Source organism: Arachis stenosperma, chromosome 7 (assembly GCF_014773155.1).
Source record: "Arachis stenosperma cultivar V10309 chromosome 7, arast.V10309.gnm1.PFL2, whole genome shotgun sequence".
NCBI lineage: Eukaryota > Viridiplantae > Streptophyta > Magnoliopsida > Fabales > Fabaceae > Arachis > Arachis stenosperma.
In genome coordinates, this window is record NC_080383.1 from 1,717,929 (window position 1) to 1,741,943 (window position 24,015).

Below are 24,015 nucleotides of genomic sequence, written 5' to 3' on the forward strand. Positions count from 1 at the left end.
CATTTCATATCTCATTGGAAGTAGTTAATGTCAAATCAAATCTTTCTCTCTCCAACTAATCCCTTGATTCAAGGAATCTTCTTTTCAAATTCTTGGGAAACCGCCTTGGTTAATAACCGCACATAATGACCATTAACCACTCCCATCATCTCTCTCCAATCAACATTTAATGCTTCCTTACCCTCCCTCCCATCTTCACCTTCGGCCAACCCTTCTTCTTCCACCCCCATTATCTCTCTCCCCATGATGAAAAAGAAAACCGCATCAAGAAAGAGTGGAAGAACCAATCTCTCTCAAAAACCGTTCACTCCCCAAACACATACTCATATTCACATTCACTCTACATCTTCTTCCTCTCCCTCTCAATCTGCCAAGCCAACATCCACCATGAGAAAGAAGATTGCTCACAAGAGTTCTGGCCGTGGCAAAAACAAGGAGCCCAGTGAAGAGTCGTCTCAGACCTCACCCGTTCCTTCTCCACCGCCGCGATCACCAAAGAAGGCAACACCACACACATCAGGAAAAAGCTCTCAGAAGCCCAAAGGTTTCGTGTTGCATGAAACCAGGGAACCAGCGAATCTTGAGTCACTGGAGTTCAAGAACAGGTTTCACAAGCCTCATTCTCATTTTGATCCATCCAGATTCCTGACATGTGCATTTTATGAATTCCATCAAGAAATTCTGGAAAAGAGGCATATCTGTCTTTCCTACCTAGTGAACCTCGATTATCTGTCAACTAAAGGAATTATCTTGCAACCTCTGTTCGATAACCTCAAGTGGACCCCTTTGCTACACATTCACAAAATGGTATACCCAAAACTGGTTCGGCAATTTTATGCGAACCTCAGAATGATTGATGGTGCTCTTCACTCTTATGTGAAACGTGTGCATATGGTTCTGAACTCGGAAACCCTGGGTGCCGCCCTCGGGTACACGGACGAGGGACCAAAGGTATACATGAATGACAAATGGGATGATCATGTTGGGATAACTTACAAGCAGGTTCTCAGCCATATTTGTGCAAACATGTCTGGATTAGATGGCACGGTCCCTACTCATAAAGCTCTTGGACCAACCAATTCATTGCTGCATCGCATCATCACTCACATTTTAACTCCACAGAGTGGTTCTCACAATAGGGTAACTGTATCTGATTCCTTAATCATTTTTGCCCTTGTTACTTCTACTCCTATTTCATTTGCTTATCTTATGATCAGACATATGTGGGACTGTGTGAAAAGTACCAAAAAGGCTAATTTGCCTTATGGAATGTTTCTCACGTGTATTTTTGAGTACTATAAGGTAGATTTAACAAATGAGTCTGTGGAGAACAAAACTTCCATGATCAAAGGTGGTGGTGCGGTAAAAGGGACAAAGAGCAAGAAACCGATGCCAATGGACAGTGACCTTGAAAGCCAGTTTGAATCTTCTAAAGCCACTGAGTCCTCAAGGGAAATCCTCACCGAATTCTCTAATATGTCCACTCTCATGATTCAATTCCATAGAGCTGCTCGCAAGCTGGCATATGAAAATGAACGTGCCTGGGGGAGATGTAAAGAGCGAGTGAGCATGATGCTGGAAAATTTGGAAAAGGATCTGGGCGCTGGCAGTGAAGAAGATGCTGCAGATTCTGATTACAATCTGTCTGATGATTAGTATTTCTTTTATTTTACTTGATATTGGCACAAGTAGGCTCAATCCTTTTTTTTTGTTGTATGAGCGTAACTTTAAACTCCCTGCTCTGTGATACTTGGATATACCTCTGTTATCTTTTATTATTATTTTTGTGGTATTCTTCATATTTTGTTCAGCTGCCCCCATGATGACAAAAGGGGGAGGAAAATAAGTTTCCAAAATTGAAATTGGAAACAAAGAAAAACAGGGGATAAGAAGAATAGGAACAGGGATGAAATTTTCAAAAATTGAAAATTCATGATCTCTCTTGTTCGAAAGATGCATATTAGTTGATGATATTATTTGCATTGTTCAAACTGCAAACTGCATTTAGGATATCATGTTTAGATAAATTCTGAGTTAGCATCTGGTTTATATTTGATTTTCTATGTCAAAATGTTGATTAATCATTGATAGATTTATTGGTTTGAAAATGTATTTTTGGCAGTTCCTGTAAATTGTTTAAAATATCAAAAATTGCCTTATTTTGCTCTACAAATATTTTCCTTCATGTTATTTTGCTCTGATATGTTGAACAGGAAAATGTTTGAATTTTTGGTTGAAGTTTGAGCAGAAAATCATTTATGATAACAAATGAGTTTTGATTATCACCACACTCTGCTCATAAATCAAGCATTCAACATTCTCAAATAAATATGTTGAATAACATTGTTATTTTGTAGCTTGATTAAAAATGTTACAGGTTTATGTTACTCTTGGTAAAAGTGGCACATATTAAGGGGGAGCCATGTAACATTTCAAAAGGGAAGAAACTCAATCCTCAAAGGGAGTACTTGTACTCTAATCTTTATTTTCTTTCCATTTCAATTTTAATAATGTTTGTCATCAAGGGGGAGATTGATGAGTTTGGAAAACTCCAAATTAATTTTTGTGATTAACAAACATTATTAAAATATCTAATTACAAAATTATTAATACAATGTTATTTGATTATATGCTAATTAATAATTTTGTAATGCAGGAATTGAATTGGGCCGAAAATAAAATAAAATGCTGCAGCCCAAATGTGAATTTGCTTTCCAATTCAGCATTGATATATATCATTTTGACCCTTATGGCTGAATTGTTGAATTAAAATGGGCCAAGCTCAAATGTTGTTACAACTTAGCCCATATTTGATTTTGATGAATGCTTCCTATGCTTGATCCAAATCCATCAGGAAAGCAAATGTTACAAGCTGGGCCAAGAATAAATATTATTGCAACCAAGCCCAACATTAATGAAAGTTTCCATGCTTTATTCGAATCCATGAAGCAAAGCATCAAGCTTCCTACGGATTCCATTTCATTCTTTGAAAGGATTTGAAATTTAATTAACTAGCATGGGGGAACATGAGAGAGAACTTGACTTTGATTTGATGGGAATCATTATGATTAGTGTTGCACGCCACCCAGGGAAGTAAAAGCAAGCTATCTTCATTTAATTTGTTTTGAATTGCTTTTCTTTACTTTCTCTGTTCTCTCTCATCTCTTTCTTCTTCTCTCTTCGGTTATTACACAGAAAATATTGGTAGCCATGGAAGCAAATGTAAGCTACCGAAAGGAAGGGGAGAACAAGCTACAAGACCATCATGATGATGGCACGAAAAAGAAAAAGAAAAGTATGCTGTGGCTAAGATTTGCATCACTTATAGTAAGATTTTGTGATGAGATCCTGGCTTATTCATACCCAAAAAGAAAGAAGTAGATTCGGCCAGAAGAGAAGATCATTGGAGGCATGGCTTGTCTTTGATTCTGCTCAACCACCACAGGGAGTAGCTAGAGTGGCGAAGTGATGGTTGAAGGCAGAGATTGAAGCAGATGAAGTCATCATCATCATGAAGCATCAAGGGCCAGAAATCCATCTTGGAGAGGAAGCCAAGGATGGAGCGCTCGGATTGATGAAGAGTGGTGACCAAGGAAGGACTAGAGGTATTTGCATGTTGGTTTTTGCATGAGTTACCTCTTCTCTCTGTATGGCCGAACCGGTTTTTGTTGAAGGGAAGAAACTGAGCTCGGGTTTTGGGTTTCAACCATGAAGGCTTCACTTCTCTATAAAAGAGGTGAACAGTCATGGTTTGATTCAAGGAGCAAGGAGTAAGATTTGAGAGTGCAAGGCACAGAGTTCTCAGAGCTACCTAAGCTAGCAGTTCTTCTTCTCCTTCAATGTTTTCTGTTTAGTATTTTTCTGTTTAATTTTGTCATGTCTTGAGTCTCATGGAAAAAGGCAAATAGTGAGGTTTGTAGAAAAAGCCATAGAGCGAAAAAAGGCAGAGAGTGCAAAATTAAAAGAAAAAGCCATAGATGTCTTAGAGGTCCTTTGTTCATCTATGTTGTGTTTCATGATTCTGTGGGAATCCCTTTGTAAGTTGGGTTAGCACTTTACAAGTTGTAATCTGGATGATTATAGTGAAATTCCATCATTGTTGTGATGGAGACTGGATGTAGGCTGCACTGCACTTAGCAGCTGAACCAGGATATATCTGGGTGTCATCTTCTCTCTCTCTCTCCTACTTCAATTCTGTTTTTATTGTTCAAGATGCAGCATCAAAAATGTCTCATGCCAAGTGACGAGACAAAATGAAAATGTCTCGTGACTAGGGACGAGATAAAACAGAAAAGTCTCATCTAAAGTCCAGCAAGTGTCAGCAAGCAAAAAGGGGCTAAGATTCAACCCCCCCTTCTCTTAGCCACTGAAACCATCATATACTTGACTGAATATTCTGTATAGTTTGACAGAATATTTCATTAATTCTAATATTTTTGTCACGAAATCGATTTGGTATAGAAACCCAATTGAAAAGAAAAAAAAAAGTATAAGAATCTAATTGAAAATTTAGTAAAACTATCGGGACCTATAGAGTAATTAAATCTAAAAAATATTGTATAATATATTTATTTAATTTGACCATTTGTATATGATTCAATAATATTATTATTAAAAAAAATATAAAAAATATCCTGTTTTAATATAGATAATAATTGTATTTAGTTATTTTGTAATTTAATTAAATAATAATATGAATTAAATTTAATTGATTAAGAAATTTAAAATTTTGTCTAGTAACATATCACAATTAATTTAAATTTTATGACGAGATTGATGATAAATGACAATTTAAAATAAAAAAATTAATTTAAAATTTAATAATTATAAAAATAAAATTATGCATAAATTAGACTATAAGTAATAAAAATATTCATATAATTATTTTTTTTAAGTAGTTACTTTTGGTTTTGTTTTTTTTTTATCTTTTTTTAGATTATATTTAAATACTATGGTACAGTGATGAAACTATTAGATTTACAAATATGAATATTATTAATATTTTGATAATTAAAAATGACATTAAATTTTTTAATTTTATTTTTCATGAATTATAACAATATGTATTTTCAACAATATTATTACAACTAAATAATATTAAAAAATATAAATTGTTAAAAGAAAAAAGAAGTGATATATAAGCGACAAAAATACTATATAATTTATGAATATAATTTCACAAAGAAATAGAAAAATTAATAAATATAATCACATAATCACCTAATACATACGTTTAGCAAATTAAAAAAAAATGACTATCAACCAAATTCTAGTTTTGCAAAAGATTAACAAGAATGGAGAGAGCGAAAGAGAAAGAGGTATGAAATTATGTGAAAAGAGATAAAGAAAATATATGAAATGAATGTTGATTTATATAGCAAATATAAGAATGAATGGTGAATATGAAAGGAGAAGAGAAAAAATTAGATTTTGATTAAATTTATACCTATTAAAAATAATTAACATTAATATTAAAAGCAATAGTATAACCTACATAAAAATAAAGAGTAAAATAATATGAAAAGTTAAAATTTAAAAAGAATCTTATAATATTATAGAAAAATAGATTATTATAAAGAGATAAAAGTACAATGAGAATTTTATGGTATAATGCAAAGATAGAAGATTATGCCACATAGAAAAAAATTCTTATGTGACAACATAAAGTAAAATAAAATATCTAAGAATGATTATAAAACTATCTTGAGCTCTCTTTTAATATATTATAATAAATAATAAAAAAATTCAATTAAAATTTATTCACCTGATTTTATATAATTATTTTTTATTTTTGTCTTTTAAATAATTAGTTTTGTTTATTTTTTTATCTTTTTTAGGTTATATTTAAATATTATATTACAATGATAAAATTATTAGATAAAATATAAATATGAATATTATTAATATTTTATAATTAAAAATAATATTTAATTTTTTAATTTTATTTTTCATGAATCATGATAATATGTATTTTCAAGGATATTATTACAAGTAAATGATATTATAAAATGTAAATTTTTGAAAGAAAAAAGAAGTAATATATAGACAATAATATGTAACTCATAAAATTAATGAATACAATCACACAATGATTTAATATATACATTTAGCAAATTAAAAAAATAAAATAAAAACTATGGTCATCAACCAAATTCCAGTAATTAAATCTATGGTCATCAATCAAATTTCAGTTATACAAAAAATTAATAAAGAGAAAGAGGTATGAGATTATGTGAGAGAAGATAAAAAAATGTGTAAAATGAATATTGATTTAATAGTAAATATAAGAATGAGGTATGAGTATGGAAGGAGAAGAGAATGAATTATATTTTAATCAAATTTATATCTATTAAAAAGAACTAAAATTAATATTGAAAGTAATAGTGTAACTCACATAAAAATAAAGCGTAAAAAAAATGAAAAGTTAAGGTTAAAAAAGAATCTTATAACATTATATAAAGATAGGTTATTAGGAGGAGATAAGAATACAATGAGAATCCTATAATATAATGTATAAATAGAAGATTGTACTCAAATTGTATAAAATAACCACTTAAGCTGATGTGGCATTATGGTAAATGTTGAATTTATGGGAAAAAAGTAGAATAAAAGAAGATAATATTATATGTGAAGTTGTTGTGTTGAAGTTGTTGTTACATGATATTAAGTCACTCTATTTATAAGGATATCACCAACTAACCTCATAAATATTTCATCTACTAACTACTAGCCATTTTTTTTTTGTGACTTAATTACTAGCCATTATTAACATAACTCTCAACTACTAACAAATATAAAAAGACAAATATAAAAAGACACAGCAGCACAAGACATAAATTATTACTACATATTTACATTCCATTGAGAGTGGCCCCAACAAGTTGTTCATGCACGCCGGTTTCTACGGCTCTTCCTCTTGATTCTTTTGCCTCCAAAGATGATCACAAGCCATTGAGGCTTTCCAATTGAGAAAACACAAAATCCCAAGCCAATTCCAAGCACCTTTCCACATGCATATCCTATTGCCACTGGTTTCCAACCAAACCCAAATTTGTCCTCAGCCTCATAAGATGGATATTGTGGCAAAGGGACATTGTTGTTACATTGAATTGACAATGGCAATCCACATAGCTCTATGTTTCCCTCATAGGAATCATTTGAAAATGTATCAAACTGCTTTCCTCTGGGTATTGGTCCCACCAACTGGTTTTGGGAAAGATTCAAGACTTCAAGAAAGTTCATATTTGTCAATTCCGTAGGAATATTCCCAGTAAGCACATTTGAGGAGAGATCCAACGATTCCAGATTTGTCAAATTTCCCAAAGAGTAGGGGATATGACCAACAAGTCTGTTATGTGAAAGGTTCAGATCTTTGAGTGCTTGAAGCTCTCCAATAACATCTGGTATGTCTCCTTCAAATTTATTTTGTGACATATCTATATTTACAAAGGTTCTTGGAATTTTTACAAAAGGAGTATTGGCTCCTTTAAGTGTTATAATTAAAGAATTATAATATTCTGGAAAAATGCTGTCCACTATAGGTCCAGCACTAGTGTCAATATAATCTCCCAACCTGCCTTGCACTTCATCACCCACAATTTTCATGGCTTGAAAATTTTGTATGTATGCTTTTGGTAATGAGCCGCTAAAGTTATTGCATGATATGTCAAAAATAATCAAACTTGGAAATATATTTTCAGATTTCAAATTGGCAATGGGACCGTAAAACTTATTGGCTCGTAACACCAGTATTTCCAAACTTGATAAATTCTGGAGCCAATTGGGAAATGTATCTTCAAATTGATTATTACCGAGATCTAAATCCACAAGATTTATGGAATTGGACAAAGATTTCGGCAATAAACCTTTGAACTGGTTGCCATTGAGATTCAGTGTTTCAAGTTGAAGATGCTTAAAAGTATCTGGCAAAGTGTCATGAAGGTTATTCATTTGTAGATCCAAATCCGTGAGGTATGAGCTATTGGCAAAGCACTGTGGAAATGTTCCTGTGGATCTGTTGTGGGACAAGTTGATAATTCTTAAAAAGGTTGCATTACAAAAGAAGGAAGAAATGTCATCATCCATCGAGTTGAAGCTAAGATCAAGGTATTCAAGTAGATACTATGGGAATTGATGACCTATTGATGTGAACATGTTGTGTGAGAGTTTCAAATGAATTAATGACTGTATATCATGTATCCATTTGGGCACCTTTCCTTCAAGTTTATTATTGCACAATTCAAGAATTTCCAATTTTGGAAATTTTCCTGAGAACTTTGACCAACCAATGATATTGTTAGAAAATAACTGTAGTACTCGCAAATTAAAAAAAGTATAATTAATACTTGTTTCAGATTCTAGCAATAATGAATTGCAACCTGAAAGAGAAAGATACTCCAAATTTTGGAGCTTAGAGAAGAGTGAAAAGTGGACAGTACTGCTCCAGCTGTTTGACGACAAGCACAAAAATGTAAGATTTACAAAATGAAAAATTGATTCTAGAATTTTTTCTGAAGCTTATTGCCACACAGGAATAGATATTCTAAGGAATAAGATGTGATTTCACTGCTTATGTGTCCTATGAATCGATTATTTGATAACTCCAAAACTCTCAAAGACTTGAGGGATAAAATTGATGGCGGAATTGTCCCATTTAATAAGTTGTCTTCTAGGAATAATTCAATGAGATTTGAAAAGGCTACTTGTTTGGGTAGTGGCCCTTCAATTTGATTAGAAGAACAATCTAATTGAGAGAGTTGAGTTAAGGTAAACAATGAAGATGGCAACTTCCCTTGGAAATTATTATTATTAAGAAAGAGAGTTTGCAAGTTGGTTAGCCTATCAAACACATTTGGAATTTGACCACTAAGCTCATTCATTGAAAGATCGAGGTGAGTGAGACGCTGAAGGTTTAAAAGTGATGACGGGATTGAACTGTTGAGTTGATTTCCCATCAAATTCAAGGAAGTGAGGTATGTTAGATTAGAGAATGATGAAGAGATAGGCCCTTGGATACCACAACCTGAAAGATCCAAGATACTAAGAGAAGCGATACAACTCAACTCGGAAAGATGGACTGACAATTCATTCTCTGATAGAATGAGCTGTTGAAGATTGGGTAAACAGAATATGTCACTTGTCAATGAACCCCTTATTCGAGTATAAGAAAGACTGAGAGTAACCAAAGTGGAAGACAAGTTGGCGATCAAAGACAGAGGATTTGGTGTTGGACCAATTAAAGTCATATCTGTTTGATCCAATACAATCTCTCTTAAACATGTTGTGTTTTGCAGCAACCTCTTCCAAGTAGTTTCTTTCCACTTTAAACCATAATTCGAAGAGAGATCAAGTGATTGTAATTTGGAAAGGTGTGAGATTTGGGAAGGAATTTCACCTTTGAATTCACAATCAGATAAATTCAAGTGTGTAAGACTCATAAACCCACCAAACAGAGATGGCAATTGAGAATTATAGAAATAATTGTGAGCAAGGTTGAGTGTTTGGAGATGAGTAAGATGGAAAAGTGTACTGTTAGGATAGATTATACCTACAAGTGCACTGCAACTTAGATCGAGGCCAATCACGTGACCAGACAGAGAATCACACGTGACACCCATCCATGAACAACAATCTGTCCCATTCTCCCACGTCCTCATCTTTGGATAAACATAGGGGCAGGGATTAGCATAATAATATTTATCCTTATTAAAGGTAGTGTTAGTAATGAGTTGGGTTTTGAAGTGAAGCAATGCAGAGCTCTCCTCTGAATGGCATGAATGAGAAGCCAAACATGCAAAGTGAAACAGCATAAATATGTGGACACACACCACCACTCTAACAACCACCAACATCATTATTGATTATTTCTTGATGGTTTTATACGACTCAGATCATAAATCAAGATCTATCATCTATGTATTTATAGCCAAATTGGAATCACAACTATCTACCCGAACCCATCATATGTAATTATGTATGATTTCGATTTTAAAAACTACCGCCACCAAATAATAATATGCATACTGTCCCAATCTGTCAATGTCCAATAAGACCAAATCAAAGTCTAATAAATAGTTTTCTTCTAATGTCAGATTTAGATATATATACACTATTTTACTTCTTTACGCGATTTTTGACCCAGTTATATATGACTGTTTCTACCATTTTCAGTGATTATATTAAGTTATTAACACAATATAATAGACAAACATTTCTTTATATATACATCATCGCTTTGTCACAATCAACAATATATGCCATAATGCCAAAGGCTATTCAAAACGAACATTTTTTTTCCATCCCTTCAACAACGAACGCAATCCCGAGTCTTCCCCATTCCCCAAGCAATCGGTGATGTAAGATTTGTTGTCAACAATATAATAATGCTAGTTCTTTTCATAATCTTGGTTGAGCATTTCTGTGATACTTCAATCATGAAAATGAAAAAAAGAAATGTTTGGAAGAAATATAACTAGAGCAATGTTGGGAAAAACACACTCTTCTAAAACATTAAGAAGGCAGAACCACGTTTTATTGCAAACAGCTGCTTCTTACTTTGCTATTTTCTTGTTCAATTTCTCATCTTTATAATATCTATTTTTGTAACAATTATCTTCTTTATTTTGAGCTTTGATGGCCAAGTTTAAATTAAAATAAAGAAATAGATTACTTAAAATATTGACAAATATGTGGTTGGTTATGAGTTAGAACACACTAAACAGTAGAATGAAGCAAAAAATGTTGATGTCAACTAGTGTTGTTGGAAATGCACGAAAACAGAAAAAATATACTATATTAGAGATATACTTCCAACATCATGTATATGTAACAACACACTTACAAATATGTAAGAAATAGCAAGTATAAAGTATAAATATCACCGAGACTTGCATACAACACATAATGTAAACAACAGAAATAATAACCAAATTACAGCCTCAAATAAAATATAAAAAGACACAACACCACATGACACAAAATTATTATTGCACATTTACATTACAACCATAAGCTGAAACAGAGTGATTCTTGCACGCCGATTTCCATGGCTCCTTCTTTTGCCTCCAAAGATGATCACAAGCCATTGAGGCTTTCCAATTGAGAAAACACAAAATCCCAAGCCAATTCCAAGCACCATTCCACATGCATATCCTATTGCCACTGGTTTCCAACCAAACCCAAATTTGTCTTCAGCCTCAGAAGGTGGATCTTGTTGCAAAGGGACATTGTTGTTGCATTGAATTGACAATGTCCATCCACATAGCCCCATGTTTCCCTCATAGGAATCGTTTGAAAATGTATCAAACTGTTTTCCTCTGGGTATTGGTCCCACCAATTGATTTTGGGAAAGATTCAAGACTTCAAGAAAGTTCAGATTTGTCAATTCAGTAGGAATATTCCCAGTAAGCATATTTGAGGAGAGATCCAATGATTCCAGATTCACCAAATTTCCCAAAGAGTGGGGAATATGACCAACAAGTCTGTTATGTGAAAGATTGAGATTTTTGAGTATATGAAGCTCTCCAATAACATCTGGAATCTCTCCTTCAAATTTGTTTCCTGACAAATCTATATTTACAAAGTCTCTGGGAATTTTTGAAAAAGTGGTACTAACTCCTTTAATTATTGAAGTCATAGAATGATCTTTTTCTACTTCAATAATTCCGTCTCCTCCAAGGTGGAAACCAGTGTCAATGTAATAATCCGAACTAAGCACTTCATCATCCACAATCTTCATGGCTTGAAAATTTTTTATGTATGCTTTTGGTAATAAGCCACTAAAGTTATTGCATGATATGTCAAAAACAATCAAACTTTGAAACATATTTTCAGACTTCAAATTTGCAATGGGACCGTACAACTTATTGCCTTGCAAGACTAGTATTTCCAAAACTGATATATTCTGAAGCCAATAGGGAAATGTATCTTCAAATTGATTATTACCGAGATTCAATTCCAGAAGATACATGGAATTGGACAAAGATTTTGGCAATAAACCTTTGAACTGGTTGCAATTGAGAATCAGTGCAAACAGTTCAAGACTATTTAAAGTATCTGGTAAATTGCCATGAAGTTTGTTCATTTGTAGATCCAAAACCTCAGGGGTTGAGCTATTGGCAAGGCACTGTGGAAATGTTCCTATGAATCGGTTGTGGGACAAGTTGATATCACTCAGAAGTGTTGCATTGCAAAAGAAGGAAGAAATGTCATCATCCATCAAGTTGAAACTAAGATCAAGGTATTCAAGTTGATACCATGAGAATTGACCCATTGATGTCAACAAGTTATTTGAGAGAATCAAATGATGTAATGAATCTAAATCATGTATCCATTGTGGAATTTTTCCTTCAAGTTTACTATTGGATAATTCAAGAAACTCTAAGTCTGAAAAGTTTCCAGAGAATGTTGAATAACCAATAATATTGTTTGAACGCAACTGTAGTTCCAGTAAATTAGAGAAAGTGTAATTAACACTTGTTTCAGAACCTAGCACTAATGAATTGCAGCCAGAAAGGGAAAGATGGCTCAACTTTTGGAGTTTAGAGAAGAGTGAAAAGTGGACAGTATCATTCCAGTTGTGTTGTGATAAGCACAAATTTGAAAGGTTTACAAGATCAAAAATCGATTCTGGAACGTTTCCTTGGAGCTTATTGTTGCACAAGTCTAGATACTCCAAGGAATATGATGTAATTTCATTTATGTGCCCTGTGAATCGATTATTTGATAGATCCAAATATCTCAAAGACTTGAATGATAAAGCCCACCAAGGAATTGTCCCATTTAACAAGTTGTCATGTAGGATTAAGTAGGTGAGATTTGAAAAGGCTACTTTTTCAGGTAGTGACCCCTCAATTTTATTTTCAGAACAGTCCAACACAGAGAGTTGAGTTAAGGTAAATAATGAGGATGGCAACTTTCCTTCAAAATTGTTACCCCAAAGAAACAAACTTTGCAAGTTGGTTAGCCTTTCAAACATATTTGGAATTTGTCCACTAAAATTATTTGATGAAAGATCCAAGTAAACAAGATGATGAAGGTTTGAAAATGATGATGGGATTAAACCACTGAGTTCATTATTTCCTGAAAGATCCAAGTAAACAAGATGATGAAGGTTTGAAAGTGATGACGGGATTGAACCATTGAGTTCTTTCACTGAAATATCTAAATGAGTGAGGTGCTGAAGGTTTGAAATTGATGATGGAATTGAACCGTTGAAGACATTTCCACTCAAAATCAAGGAAGTAAGATGTGTTAGATTAAAGAATGATGAAGGGATAGGCCCTTCAAAACCACATTCTGAAAGATCCAAAGTTAGAAGAGAAGTGTTACAATTCAACTTTGGAACATGGAACTGAATGCCATTATTATTGTCACTTAGATCGAGGTGTTGAAGATTTGGTAAACAGAATATATCACTTGTCAAAGACCCACTTAATTGAGTATGAGTAAGACTAAGAGTAACCAAAGTGGAAGACAAGTTGGCAATCAAAGACAAAGGACCTGGTGTTGAACCAATTGAAGACATGTCTGTTTCATCCAATACAACCTCTCTCAAAGATGTTGTGTTTTGCAGCAACCTCTTCCAATTGGTTTCTTCCAAAGGTAAAGCATAATTCCAAGAGAGATCAAGTGATTGTAATTTAGAAAGATGTGAGATTTGAGAAGGAATGTCACCTTGAAACCAACAATGTGATAAATTCAAGTGTGTGAGACTCACAAGTTGACCAAACTGAGATGACAATTGAGAACCATAGAAATGATTGTAAGCAAGGTTGAGTGTATGGAGATGAGTAAGCTTGAAAAGAGTGCTGTTAGGATCAATATTACCTACAAGTCTTCTGCAACTGAGATCAATGCCAATCACGTGACCAGACACAGAATGACACGTGACACCCATCCATGAGCAACAATCTGTCCCATTTTGCCATGCCCTCGTCTTTGGATCAGCATGGAGGCAGAGACATTCAGCATACTGATCACATGAGAAGTGTTCATCAAAATTATTGAGTTCGGTCTTGAAGTGAAGCAAAGCAGAACTCTCTTCGGGATGGCATGAATGTGAAGACAAACATGCAAAATGGAACATCATAAACATGTGCAAACACAGCATCACTCTAAGAACCAACAACATGGAATAACCCATTGATTATTGATTGAAGATTTTGCTTATTTAATTTTGTGTATATATTGGTATGCCACTCATCAACCAAGACCCATCTATTTATAGCCATCTAATTATTTGGAATTAATGAATGTTCGTATATTATATATTAAATCTCATGTTTTTTTTTTTTTTGGGTGTCTAAACTTGATTCTTTTATAAGTATATGTACGTACACTATTTTACGTAGCGAATTTTTTACCCACTTATTATATATATGGCTATTTCTTGCATTTTCAGTCATTATATGGACACAATATAATATACAAACTATTCTGTTACACTTTAATCATGAAAACGAACTTAGCTTGATACATTACTATCAATTATGATGTAATTTTTAGGAGAACATACAATAATCTAAATTTAAATGCTTTGTTCATTGAGTAAATTGTCAAATTAGTCCCTGAAAATTTTTTTTAATCAAATTTGTCCTTTAAAGATTTTAAATTAGTCATGTTAGTCCTTCTGTCACTTTGTTTGTTGATGGTGTCAAAATTTACTAATGTAACACCTCAAGCGACACTCCAACACATACCTAGAAGTCTTAATTGACTATTAACATGATTAGTTTATGAAATTAGATAAAATCAACCACAAATTTAGAGATTTCAATGCCTCAAGTTCTCCTCACAATTAGGTTTTGATTTGATATAATTTCATAAACTTATTATGCTAATAGTCAATGAAGGTTCCTAGATGTGTGTTGGAGTGTCACTTAATGTTTTACATTAGCAAATTTTGACACTATCAACAAACAAAGTGACAGAAAGACTAACATGACTAATTTAAAATCTTTAAATGACGAATTTAATTAAAAAAAAATTTTTAGGGATCAATTTAGAGGACAAGTGATTTTTCAGAGACTAATTTAACCATTTACTCTTTGTTCATTCTTATTATATCAAAACTAAAATGAAAAAAAAATGTTTGAAAGGAAAATAATGTGATCAAAGTTAAGCAATTTCACTGAACCAGTCTATCACTTGCGTATATTGTTTGTCTATGAAGTCTTTCTTTTGCCGTGTTGTTAATGTTTTACCAAGTAAGAGAAAAATAATAATATACTTTAAAATTCTGATATCAAATTAACAATTAAGAGAAGCACTTTTTATTAGTTGTTTTATTTAGTCATAATTAAGTAATATTGACTTAATTTTAAAAGTTATCTCACAAGAATAAAGACTAATAAGTTTATATTCTTAATGATTTAATTTAAATCTAATAAATTTTAGGGAAAAAAAAACTCTTTTACATGATGAAATCAGTCTTGTTAAAATTAATTAGTTAAATAAAAAAATGCTCCTTCCATTTTAAAATATAAGTTTCCCTTAGCTTGACTGACCAAACGTCTTTTGTCCATGAATTGACGTCAATAGTTTATATGTAAATGATTGGAAATTACATATGGAAATAGCGTCATGCATGGGTGTTGAAAAATAATTTCATTTCACTGGTCTTTGAATCGAGTCAACTGAGAAAGAAGAGTTGGAGAGTGACTTGTGAGTTGTGACTTGTGAGAGATCTTATATGGAATGAGAGTATCAATTCATCAATACAATTTGTTTTGAAAAAATAACAGGATTTGTTATTAAAGGGAAATGAAGTCATTTAATTATGACAAAAATTAGTTTTAATGCAATTTTTATTATATCGTAATTATCTACTACAATATTTAATTACGTAATAAGAAAGTTATATCGGAAATATTCTTTGAATCAAACAAAATAAACGTGAATTTTTTGGTATTGTTATTATTATCTGTTAATATATTATTAAATTAATAAAAACATTATAAGAGTAGTGATATATATCAAATTATTATAGGAAAAAGTCTACATATTTTATTATTATTATTTTACAATAAGTAGAATAATCATAAATATTATTATCCAATGTAAAAGTAATGTGATAATGATTTCAAAAGGTAAAGAGTTAATTAAAATTTTCTTTTTGGAGTAGTAGTATACTAGATATTATTGTATAAATAATACTTATATTATTATATTTATTATATTAGCTCCCCAATCCGGATAGTCAAACAGTCAAGCGTGCAGTGAGGAAAGGGTTGGAAAAATTGTAATAACTGTTGAGATAAGATTTGTTACGTGGATGTCCATTTATGAAGGGCGGTGTAGTATTCTCAAGGAAGAATGCTTTTAATAAGCATTTGAAAATCTATCCTATGTACATCAATAAATAGAGGTCCAAGCCTCTGAAAGTTATATAACAACAGAACAAAAATACTATTCTTCCTTTCTTTTCATACAAATAAATCAATCCTCTTTTATGTTGCAATCAAATACCCTTCTCCTTATATTACTATTACAATTCTTTCTCTTCTTTTAATTTATAAGTATTTTAAATTCTATTTTCTATTACTCTTTACATATAATATTAATAGCAATATTAACCATCTTTATTATATTGAGATAGTATCAAATGCAATTCTCTCTCTTTATTTTTAATACTTTTTCTTATCTTTGTATATATATACACAATACAACATATAATATTATTATATATATATATATATATAAATTATTGAGCTAATTATATTAATAATAGAGTCTTCTATTTATACATCTTTATTTTATATATCCTTTATTTTACAACACGTTATCAGCACGAGACTCTGATCAAATTTTTAGGAAGACTCAGGTAATATTTTCATTATGTCGAAGCTCTCTCATCTTGAATTCAATGCTCTTGATATATCTGGAAACAATTATTTATCATGGATACTAGATGCTGAAATCCATCTTGATTCAATGGATCTTGGAGATACCATTAAGGCTGAAAATAATGCATCCCAGAAGAATAAAGCTAAAGCCATGATTTTTCTTCGTCGTCATCTTGACGAAGGATTGAAAAATGAATATTTTACATTAAAAGATCCTGCAGATCTTTGGAAAGACCTTGAAGAAAGGTATAATAATCAGAAAACGGTAATACTTCCTCAAGCCTGATATGAATGGACGCATTTGCGTTTACAAGATTTTAAATCTATCAATGAATATAATTCTGCAATGTTTCAGATCACCTCACGAATGAAATTGTGTGGGGAAAAAATAACTGATCATGATATGTTGGAGAAAACTTTATCAACCTTCCATGCCTCGAATGTGCTCCTGCAGCAGCAGTATCGAGAAAAAGGGTTTAAAAAATATTCTGAGTTAATTTCTTGCCTTCTTGTTGCTGAACGCAACAATGAGTTGTTATTGAAAAATCATGAAGCGCGCCCAGCTGGCGCCGCCCCATTTCCTGAAGTAAATGCGGCAAATCATTACCCCAGAAGAGGTAAATGGCAAGCTTTTAATAACAAAAAAATTATGGAAGGAAAAAGAATTATGTTCAAAAGAGAGGATCTCACCAGAAGTGGGATAAAGAAAGGAATATCGGGCAGAATAAATCAACCGAGGAGAAGTGTTTCCGCTGTGGTGGAAAGGGCCATTGGTCACGTACCTGTCGTACCCCAAGGCACCTAGTCGATCTTTACCAGGCATCTTTGAAAAAGAACGACAAAGGAAAAGAAACAAATTTTGTTTCAAATGATGCTGAGAACTCCACCACTCATTATGATGTATCTGATTTCTTTGAGGACCCTGAAGGAAATATTGGTCATCTGATCAATGATGGAATAGTTTAATATGTGGAATTGTGAAGTATATATGTAAATAAATAATGTAAAGAACTTATTGTTAAGTTTTATTTTCTATGTATTTAAGTTTCAAATGTGATGTACATAAATAATGAAATATTAATATGAATTTTAAAATTATTAAATGTGTCAAATTTTAAAATAAAATTTTAGTATATGACATTATTTTATGTACAGTGTTTCTTAGAAAAATAATTCTGATCAAGTATTCAATTTAACTGTGCATACTACTCATTTTATTATTATTTGTTTTTGAAGAATGGCAAGGATATGTAATGAAGATGTATGCCTTGCGGATAGTGCAAGTTCGCACACAATTCTCAAAAGCGATATATATTTTACCCATCTGGTGCCAAAAGAAGAATGTGTTAATACTATTATTGGCTCAGGCAATGTGATTGAAGGCTCCGAAAGAGCTATAATTTTGTTTCCTGGAGGAACAAAATTCATAATAAATAATGCACTATTGTCTACCAAGTCTCGTAGAAACTTGTTGAGCTTTAAAGATATTCGCCGAAATGGATATCATATTGAGACTATGAATGAGGGAAATCATGAGTATTTATATATCACAACTCATGATTCAAATAAGAAAGTTATATTAGAAAAATTACCCTCACTTTCATCTGGGTTGTATTATACCAAGATTAGTGCAATTGAATCACATGCCACTGTAAACCAAAAGTTTACTAGCCCAAATAAATTCATAACTTGGCACGACCGATTGGGTCATCCGGGAACAACCATGATGAGGAGAATTATTGAAAACTCTCATGGACATTCACTAAAGAACCAGAAGATTCTTAAAACTAGTGAATTTTGTTGTGCTGCATGTTCTCAGGGAAAGCTAATTTTAAAGCCATCACCAGTAAAGATTGGATTTGAGTCCCCTGAATTCCTAGAAAGGATTCAAGGTGATATATGTGGACATATTCATCCACCATGTGGATCTTTTAGATATTTTATGGTCCTCATAAACGCATCTTCGAGATGGTCACATGTGTGCTTATTATCTTCTCGCAACCTGGCGTTTGCGAGATTACTGGCTCAAATTATTCGATTAAAAGCACAATTTCCAGAAAATCCAATTAAAGCAATTCGTCTTGATAATGCTGGTGAATTTACTTCCCAAGCTTTTGATGCTTATTGTATGGCTAATGGAATAAGTGTTGAACATCCAATAGCTTATGTTCACACACAAAATGGGTTAGCAGAATCACTTATTAAACGCCTCCAATTAATTGCTAGACCCTTACTTATGAGAACTAATCTCCCAACCTCGATTTGGGGGCATGCAGTTTTACATGCCGCAGCACTTATTCGTTTGAGGCCAACGAGTTACCATCAGTTCTCTCCTATGCAATTAGCTTTTGGCCTGCAGCCAAATGCTTCCCATTTAAGAATATTTGGGTGTGCGATATATGTTCCCATTGCACCACCTAATCGCACCAAAATGGGACCCCAAAGAAAATTGGGGATATATGTTGGATATGATTCTCCCTCTATAGTGAGGTATCTTGAGATACAAACTGGTGATGTGTTTAAAGCCCGGTTTGCGGATTGTCATTTTGATGAATCAAAATTTCCAACATTAGGGGGAGAGAATAAGTTTCCTGAAAAGGAACTTAACTGGAATGCATCATCATTGATGCATTTAGATCCTCGATCAGGGCAATGAGAATTGGAAGTTCAAAAGATTATACATTTGCAAAGAATAGCAAATGAATTGCCTGATGCATTTTCCGATACAAAGAGGATAACCAAATCTTATATACCAGCGGAAAATGCGCCAATTCGAATTGATGTCTCAGTAGGACAAGTAGCCACTGAAGCAAATTCACGCCAGAAGCGTGGCAGGGCGGAAAATGCCCCAATTCAAATTGATGTCCCAGCAGGACAAATAGCCACGAAAGCAAATACACGACAGAAGCGTGGCAGGCCTGTCGGTTCCAAAGATAAAAATCCTCGAAAGAGAAAAGAGGTAAATAATATTCCTGTTGAAAAAGACACAGTAGAGACACCTGCAGTTGTCCAAAATTCTGATATAACGCCAGAAGACGTTCAGGTACCTGAAAATTGTGAAAATGACGAGATCTCGATAAATTATGTCTTTACAGGAGAGAAATGGGACCGAAATAAGATAATTGTCAATGAAATATTTGCATATAATGTGGCAATAGATATCATGCATGAAAGTAAGGATCTTGAGCCAAGATCAGTTGAAGAATGTCGACAAAGAAATGATTGGCCAAAATGGGAAGCAGCCATGAAGGCTGAATTAGACTCACTTGTAAAACGTGAAGTCTTTGGACCTGTAGTCCGTACACCTGAAGATGTAAAACCTATTGGATATAAGTGGGTATTTGTGAGAAAACGAAATGAGAAAAATGAAGTTGTGCGCTATAAAGCCCGACTTGTGGCACAAGGTTTTTCACAAAGGCCCGGTATAGATTATGAAGAAACGTATTCCCCTGTAGTGGATGCGATAACTTTGCATTATTTGGTCAGTTTATCTGCATATCATAAACTGCATATGCATTTAATGGATGTGGTAACAGCCTATTTATACGGCTCATTAGATCGGGATATCTATATGAAAGTCCCTGAAGGACTAAAGATATCTAAACCATCCAATGAATATTCGCAAGGGTTATACTCAGTCAAATTGCAAAGATCTTTATATGGTCTAAAGCAATCTGGACGAATGTGGTATAATCGTCTTACTGAGTATCTGGCCAAAAACGGATTCAAGAATGATGATATCTGCCCATGTGTTTTCATAAAGAAATCTGCATCTGGATTCGTTATAATTGCTGTGTATGTTGATGATTTAAATATCATTGGGACTTCTGAAGAGATTCCAACAATTATAAAAACTCTAAAAGAAGAGTTTGAGATGAAAGATCTTGGAATGACTAAATTTTGTCTCGGCCTGCAGATCGAGCATATAAAAGACGGGATCTTTATTCATCAAACAACATACACAGAAAATATCTTGAAAAGATTTTATATGGATAAGTCACATCCATTAAGTACACCAATGATCGTAAGATCTTTGGATGTGAAAAAGGATCAATTCCGTCCTAAAGAAGAAAATGAAGATATCCTTGGTCCTGAAGTACCATATCTTAGTGCCATTGGAGCGCTAATGTATCTTGCTAATAATACGCGACCTGACATATCATTTGCTGTGAATTTACTAGCAAGATATAGTTCCTCTCCAACCAGAAGACATTGGAGTGGAATCAAACAAATTTTTCGATATCTTCATAGAACGGTTGATATGGGATTGTTTTATCCCTATGGATCCAAGTCACAACTAGTTGGCTATGCAGATGCCGGATACTTGTCTGATCCACATAAAGGGAGATCTCAAACAGGATACCTGTTCACATATGGTGGTACAGCTATATCTTGGAGGTCCACGAAACAGACGATTGCTGCAACATCCTCTAATCATGCTGAAATACTGGCGATTCATGAAGCTAGTCGTGAGTGTTTTTGGCTGAGGAGTCTGATTCAATATATTCTATTATCATGTGGACTAATTGATCATAAGATAGCTCCAACTGTCCTGTTTGAAGATAATACAGCATGCATTGCTCAACTTAAGGGTGGATACATCAAAGGTGATAGAACAAAGCATATTTCTCCCGAATTCTTTTTCACTCATGACCTTCAAAATCAAGGGACAATTGATGTCTAACAGATCCGTTCAAGTGACAATCTGGCAGATTTATTTACAAAGTCACTCCCAAAATCCTCCTTTGAAAGATTGGTACATGAGATTGGAATGCGCCGATTTCGAGACATTAAATGATGTCGGCAAGAGGGGGAGACTGTACTCTTTTTCCCTTGGTCAGGTTTTTTTCTCATTGGGTTTTTCTTGACAAGGTTTTTAATGAGGCAGTCCCCATCACTAAAGGATATTGTACTCTTTTTCCTTCACTAAGGTTTTTTTCCCACTGGGTTTTTCTTTAATAAGGTTTTAACGAGGCAATAATCCTAAATGGACATCCAAGGGGGAGTGTTGAGATAAGATTTGTTATGTGGATGCCCATTTATGAAGGGCGGTGTAGTATTCTCAAGGAAGAATGCTTTTAATAAGCATTTGAAAATCTATCCTATGTACATCTATAAATAGAGGTCCAAGCCTCTGAAAGTTACATAACAACAGAACAAAAATACTATTCTTCCTTCCTTTTCATACAAATAAATCAATCCTCTTTTATGTTGCAATCAAATACCCTTCTCCTTATATTACTATTACAATTTTTTCTCTTCTTTTAATTTATAAGTATTTTAAATTCTATTTTCTATTACTCTTTACATATAATATTAATAGCAATATTAACCATCTTTATTATATTGAGATAGTATCAAATGCAATTCTCTCTCTCTTTATTTTTAATACTTTTTCTTATCTTTGTATATATATACACAATACAACATATAATATTATTATATATATATAAAAATTATTGAGCTAATTATATTAATAATAGAGTCTTCTATTTATACATCTTTATTTTATATATCCTTTATTTTACAACAATAACGAGTCGTATTTGTTGGGATGAATTGATGTGGTTTTATTGCAAGATATAAAAAAATTAGAATAAATATTTAAATTGGTATTCAGCGATTTTAAATTACAATTTTAGTTTTAAATATTTTTTATTATATTAAAAGTTTTTTATAATTATAGAGATATAATTGTAAATTTGATAAATTTAGAAAGACCAACAAAATAATTAAATCTAAATTTTAATATACAATAATTAAATCCTAAAAAATATTATTATAACACAAATTAGTTTTTAATACAAAAGAATCGATTCATTTTGAGATCTTTTAAAATAATAACAAATTGTTAAAATTATACAATTAAACTTGGGAATTTACATATTTATTCTGATAACAAAAAAAAAACTTGGAAATTAATCTTTGGTTTTGAAGCTGACAATTGGCCCATATAACTTATTAATTTAAAAATTACAACACATTATATCCTTAAAAAAAATATGTTTTCTCTTTTATTGCAACATATGTAACTTGTAAACTTATATAAAGCTCTTAGCAATAGAAGTATAGAACCATTAAAAGCACAAAAATACAGCGTCGAGTAGCATACTAATGCCTATGTAGAACAAAAAGTTGCACTTAGTGACCAACAAAAGTTGCACCACAAAAAGATTAGACATTTTTGTTTCACATACTGATAATTAAAAATCACGACCAACAAAGAAAAACTGATAATTAAAGTAAAAGAGGTGCAAATAAATTTGCGTTAGTCTAACAGGTAGTTTACTAATTCATTTAAATAATTGTTGGAAGGTTCTTTGTGCATATAGCAATTTATTGGTCAACAACAAACTTTTAAATGGAATTTTAATCCTTGCTCTGTCGGGGTAGTGTTTATCCTTGTTCAACATTTTTATTTCTGTAATATATGTTTTTAATGATTATTATCTTCTATGTTTTTGGCTTAGTTTATATTAAAATAAAAAAGAGATTAGCAAAGATATTGACAAGTGTATGGTTGGTTAGAAGTTGGGACTTGGGACACTAAACAGTATGATTAAGTGAAAGAGTTGAAACTAATAAGTGTTGTTTAATTTGAATGATGAAAACATAAAAATATAATATATTGGAGAGACAATTATATACTATAACTACATAATTCACTTCACAACAACCAACACACTTACAAATATAATAAGTTCAAATATCACCAAAACTTGCAGATATGTAAAAGAAAAAAAAATACACTCTCATGACAAATAAAATATAAAAGCATAAATTATTACATATTTAGATCACAACAAAAGATAAAAACAGAATTTCCAGGCAGAAGTTGTAGCCATTAAGTTGTTCTTGCATGCCGGTTTCTACGGCTTCTCTTTTTCATTCTTTTGCCTTCAAAGATGATCACAAGCCATTGATGTCACGGTCCAAAATGAACCATGACCGGCGCTCAAGGAAACAGTTCTCTAGTAAGCCTATCAGACTCAAATATAAATTAAATAAGAAAGTTACAAATATTTTAAAGAAATTTATAGTTTCTAAAATGAATAATTTCATATTTTTAATAAAAAGTAAAATAAATAGGTATGGATGGATCCTGCCTGTGACATATGGAGCATATGACGTCTAAGAATTCAACAAAAAAATGAAGTACCAATTGCAGATC

General features: G+C 32.5%; 2 pseudogenes; both read right to left on the minus strand.

Moving 5' to 3' along the window:
- Positions 1–6,833: 6,833 nt before the first annotated feature.
- On the minus strand, positions 6,834–9,907 carry LOC130940780 (receptor-like protein 18; annotated as a pseudogene).
- Positions 9,908–10,993: 1,086 nt separating this feature from the next.
- LOC130941150 (receptor-like protein 6) lies at positions 10,994–14,143 on the minus strand (annotated as a pseudogene).
- Between the last annotated feature and the right edge of the window lie 9,872 nt (positions 14,144–24,015).